Below are 6,000 nucleotides of genomic sequence, written 5' to 3' on the forward strand. Positions count from 1 at the left end.
AATGTGTCATGACGATTGAAAATAGGCATGAAGTGCAACAAGAGAGCGAGGAAACGTTTTATGATCATTCATTGATGCAATACTTTTCCTTTCTGCTGAATCGACAGTAAGGCCTAATTGTTTCTCGAACTCCAATACCGCATGACGCTCATTGTAAGAAAGAAAGAAGAAACAATAAAACAGACAAAAATTACCAGCTCTCTTTTGGGATTGGAAAGTAAAGACCGAACGAAAAAAGGGAGTCCAGCAGCAGAGTAAACTGCTCTTTATTTTATCTGCGACCGCCGCCCGAATCAAAAGCCAGAAAGCTACAAACGAAAGATCTGTGCAAAAGACAAGTGTGACAGTCGCGCGACAGCCTTCGCTTTGCTGTAGCCCATTCTTTATAAGCTAGTTTTTCCTTTATATGTACCTTACTGAAGACCAGCCCAGCTTCATAGCCATATCGAATTCTGCACTTTTTTGTTTGACTACTGGCTAGCTTTTTGCTGTTTAATTGAACATGCGCGCAAATGAGGAGAACGAAAATCGTAAAAAGGACAATCATAGACGGCGCTATGAATGATTCATGCATGATCCCATTCTTTGGCAAAAATAAGGGCTCACTCAGTTGACATTTCATACACGAGGCCGGCCTATTGATTCTGCTTCTATTTTGTTTCAAACTTACATTATTTTACGTATATGTCACATAACGTTTGCGAGTACTATTTATTCAGAAGTACGGCTAATGACGCAGCCCTCAAAAATTGAGCTTGACCGCGCTCTCTTCTTATTGTGTGTGTGTGTGTGTGTGTGTGTGTGTGTGTGTGTGTGTGTGTGTGTGTGTGTGTGTGTGTGTGTGTGTGTGTGTGTGTGTGTGTGTGTGTGTGTGTGTGTGTGTGTGTGTGTGTGTGTGTGTGTGTGTGTGTGTGTGTGTGTGTGTGTGTGTGTGTGTGTGTGTGTGTGTGTGTGTGTGTGTGTGTGTGTGTGTGTGTGTGTGTGTGTGTGTGTGTGTGTGTGTGTGTGTGTGTGTGTGTGTGTGTGTGTGTGTGTGTGTGTGTGTGTGTGTGTGTGTGTGTGTGTGTGTGTGTGTGTGTGTGTGTGTGTGTGTGTGTGTGTGTGTGTGTGTGTGTGTGTGTGTGTGTGTGTGTGTGTGTGTGTGTGTGTGTGTGTGTGTGTGTGTGTGTGTGTGTGTGTGTGTGTGTGTGTGTGTGTGTGTGTGTGTGTGTGTGTGTGTGTGTGTGTGTGTGTGTGTGTGTGTGTGTGTGTGTGTGTGTGTGTGTGTGTGTGTGTGTGTGTGTGTGTGTGTGTGTGTGTGTGTGTGTGTGTGTGTGTGTGTGTGTGTGTGTGTGTGTGTGTGTGTGTGTGTGTGTGTGTGTGTGTGTGTGTGTGTGTGTGTGTGTGTGTGTGTGTGTGTGTGTGTGTGTGTGTGTGTGTGTGTGTGTGTGTGTGTGTGTGTGTGTGTGTGTGTGTGTGTGTGTGTGTGTGTGTGTGTGTGTGTGTGTGTGTGTGTGTGTGTGTGTGTGTGTGTGTGTGTGTGTGTGTGTGTGTGTGTGTGAAACTGCACAGAGTGAGGAGAAAAGAAGAGAATCGATGTTTATTCCTTGAGATAACGCCATTTACTGTCCGCATGTATATGCTTGTGTAAAAAGTATTACTGTTCTGATATGTAAAAGCTGGAGGGATGTGTAAAGAAGAGAAAAAATAGAGGTGAACTAGAAAACTATATATTCATTCTAGAGAGCAAAAAAAGAAAAAAAATCTTAGTTTTAGGCTTCAACTGCTTGAATACAGCGCTAAACAGGAGGAGTTTCACATCGTCGAGAAATCCTGAATAAATTTAGGTGCTCAGAAATATATAACATGCTTATTATCAAAAAGTGGACGCCGAATTGGAAACCTCCTCGCGTTCTCGGAGAGAAACACTGCCGCACCCTTCCCTGTGCTACCTTCCTACATAGTGGCCTTATAAAGCACTTAAAAAAGCACTTGAAGAAGCACTTGAAAAGCACACGTCACTGATAAACACCCCTAAGCACATCTCACTTTATCTGACTGCTTGCACCAGATCGTGAAAATCCGTCTGCAGAGCAATATTTTTGGCGTTTGTTTTCGTATATTTAGGCAAGAAAAGGACAATTCAAAACTGGGACGTCTTCTTGAATAATTTTTCAAATGAAAGCCTAGCAACGCTAACTTTCTTGTCCCACATTATGGAACATTAACTAACCTTCCTGATATGTCAAAATTGTAATGTAGGTTGTGCGCGGAGAGTTACGCCCAGGCGCAGCTCATCACCATGATAAGCTCAATTACGTGTACTGCATAACAAATTACTATTTTACTGATCTACAGTTAATCATGACCTGCAGAATATTTTGGCGCCTTACGCTCACAATTTCTGGATCTCACCTCTCAGTCGGCGTTCTGTCCCCCCGTTCCATTCACGACCTTTCATCCTTGCATATGTCTGCACGACATACGCTGGACTGCATTCAACTTGACCTGAACTAGGAGGCCGTTGTAGAGGTTTATCACGCTCAGCACTAGTCTCTTCTCTCCACATCACCGTTGTGATTTTTCCCTTCATAGAACACTGCAAAACCCTCTCTTCTATGTTTTTCTCTATCTTCAAATCTTGGGCTCCCAAGTTAAAAAATGCCTTACTGCAGCTGTGCTGTTCTAATGCTTTGTTGGCTGATTTTGTGGGGTTGAACGTTCCAAAACGACTCAGGCTATGAGAGGCGCCGTAGTGGAGGACTCCGGAACTTTCAACCACCTGGGGTTCTTTATCGTGCACTGACATCGTACAGCACACGGACGCCACTCCGTTTCGCCTCTATCGAAACGCAGCAGCCGAGGCCGGGATTCGATCCCGCTGCCTTGGGCACAGTAGTCGAGCGCCATAACCACTGCGCCACCCCGGCGGGGCCTGTTCTATAGCATTGGCAAGTATCGTAGTCATACTCTGAGATTTTTCAGTAATACTATTTGGCCCATTCCAGGTCCTTTTCTTGTCGAGCTGTTTGCTGAAAAAAGCCTTTATGGTTTATAAAATACGTCATTAATCAAAATCCCATTTCACGTTTCCTGTGCTATGCTTGAACCTATACTATAGTTGCGCACTGCCTAGTCGCCTGCTTGCTTCTTGCCCACATTTCCACTGAGGTTGCTGATTAGTGCTGCGCACTGCACTTTTGCTTTATTCGTTGCCAAGCTTGCCTTCTTAGAAACATCAGACCATCCCCTTTTTTAGACCTGGACAGCTTCCAGCTTTTGCTGCTCACGCAACTTGTTTGCGATACCTACAAATTTGTGTTAATGCCGAAAAATTCATAAATGTTAACCCCTACAGACTCGTTTACAGAGATTCTAGCAATTTTGCCTAATGCATTTTTTGTAAACGTTATATATATGCCTCATTCAACTGTTAGCCTTAACTTGTCATATGATGTGGCTTTTACACGCTATGACGCCTGGTTGCAAAAGTTTGATTCATTATTATTATTTCTTATAAAATATAACTCCGCTTTTGTATCGCGAATTGCAACTTTTTGTGTGTATCACTCACATTAAGGAAATTATCGGTGTCTGTTCAAAGGACACCTTCATTCTGGTGTTCTAGAGTCCCACCTCTGCGAAAGTACGCATATAGTTATGCATGAAATAAACACTAATTTGGCAAATAATCATCATTTCTAGGCTAGCCTCACTCGATAATGTACTTGTGTTAAACGTGTGTTCTCCTTATTTATAGGTCTGAAATTCTGAACGCCGCCTTGGTCAGTCTTTGTAAGGAGAGTAACGTTCGTGCGTACTCGAGCGCACGCAGGCTACGCAAGCGACACCTTTCGGCGAATTGCGCGTTTAACTGATGTGCCATGCAAAAGCACACTGCCAGGCGGTGTTGTCGAGATGCCGACGGAGATTCAATCCCAAGAGTTGCAGAATAAAAGTATCTCGGTGTAAAGGTAAACAAAGGACAGGCATACAGGGAAAGCACGTAGTGTCCATTGGGGCAAATGGCGAAAAGCTGCTCATATACTGAGCATTTTGAGCGTAGAACAGGTTTGAGGTAGCGAGAAATTTGGGAACGAATAATGGACTCGGGCTTACTTTTGGGTACGTGGTCTCGTGCCTAAAGATATAGAAAGAGTGGACATTAGCAATAAAACAAAGGGCTATTGGAGGATTAGTACCAGGTGACAACGCCAAAACCACAAACGAGCAGTAAAGGAACATCTTACGACTTCGAAGGAAGAGAAGCTCAGACTAAAATGCTATATCAAGAAGGCTTGATGAGACTGGACGACAACACATGGGCAGCCAAAATTCTTAAATAATTATACAAAAAGAGTGCTGACTCACAATGGCTAAAAAGGACTTGGAAAATAACACAGTAGGATCCGCTTGAAAACAAACTTGCCCTTGCCAGCAAGCGCATATTCCGGATGAAGTGTCTGAAGATACGTCGGACGTACCCATTAGATTCTCGTAAAGATAAGGCGGACGTAGGCTCGTGGCTGAATTGCACGTCGAACGTGGTATTGTCCGCATTCCGCTTGCTACGTGTGAATGAATCGCTTTCTCAGCTAGCCTTGGCCACTCTCACTGAGATACTACGAAGGGTTCGCCCATTCTAACAGCCGCAGATCACGGTCTCCACTCAGGATTTTGCGCGGCGAGCACGCACAGCCAAAGGCGACGCGACGTACTGCACCATCTAGCGTCGAGATACGCGCACGATCGTAGCTTTCGATTCGCACTAAACTATCACCTCGATCTGCACGTAATGTAAGCGAGCTATTCCTAGCATTTACGCTGTCTTAAATCCTGCACCAACCTCCGAAGATCGAGCGTCGGCACAATTCACACTGAACACCTCGCCGTGCACTCGGCCGTCCAAAGTATGTGTATTACGCTATAAACTATGTGAAATGCTATGCTCGTTCCTCACATGCAGACAGAGGAAATGTGATGTTTGTAGTTAAATCCTTCTTTCAGATTCTATTTCAGAATCGTGGAAAAGGCATGCCGAGTGGCGAGCTGCATGTCGAGGCGTCGACCTGCTGCACCGCAATACATGAGTGCACAACCGGAAAGCAGGAAGCGCGAATGATCCGCTTCCCTACGAAAAGCAATGTTCTTTGGTATTTAGGGGAAGACTAGGCAAGTGATCAGCCTGCATCTTTCTCTCGTCATTGAATATTGCGTACATGGAGTTTAAACTGCCGCATGCTCGAGGTTAGCGTGACCCAATTGAATGGCCTCCGCTTTCACACGAGCGGAAGATATGCGACGCGCCGGAGAAAGTGTGCGCTGTACATTTAGTTGCAGATGCTGACTCTTGGAATTTTGCAGAGGATGCCACGCAAGCGATCGTTGCTACAACCACCCATATATATGTTCCCACGGCTGGCCTACTCGGTGGCGCATGAATGCAGTCGAGTACGCGCCCTCCTCAGTACGTTGACCGACTGTGCGGAGCTTGCAGTTCCGCCCTCGATCGCGTTGTCGTTTTATTTTCTTGCCTGTTGGGCGCTTCCATATTAAGTTTTGATGAATGCAAAATAAACATGAATTGTAGCCAAGCACCTGTCCTGTGAATATCGTTCTTCTTGCGTTTTTGATGCATATATATGCAGCGTCGAACGTACTACGTCCGCGCGCTCTCAAATGAAACATGCAGTTGCACGATAAATATTCTACTTTCGAGGGGCTGCAAACTGCTGTACAGCAGTACGCGAAGGAGAAGTTTTATCATTTTTGCCTTGATCATGCATAACTCAGTGTTTTAGGTGTGCTCAAGCTATAGTTCGAACAGCTCGCCTTTCAAGAAGAATTAACGGCTGATTGGGCGAGTTGGTGAACCATGACGAACAGTGATATAAGAGCGCAACAGAAACCATCGTTGTCCTCTTCTCTTCGTCTCGTTTCTGTTGCGCTCTTATATTACTGTCCGCCTTTCAAGTCCGCGGCCAGCGCTGGATCAGCAGTAAGACTTTCCACGCTACACCG

Source organism: Amblyomma maculatum, chromosome 1 (assembly GCF_055883805.1).
Source record: "Amblyomma maculatum isolate TAMU_Amacu chromosome 1, ASM5588380v1, whole genome shotgun sequence".
In the NCBI taxonomy this organism is placed as follows: Eukaryota; Metazoa; Arthropoda; class Arachnida; order Ixodida; family Ixodidae; genus Amblyomma; species Amblyomma maculatum.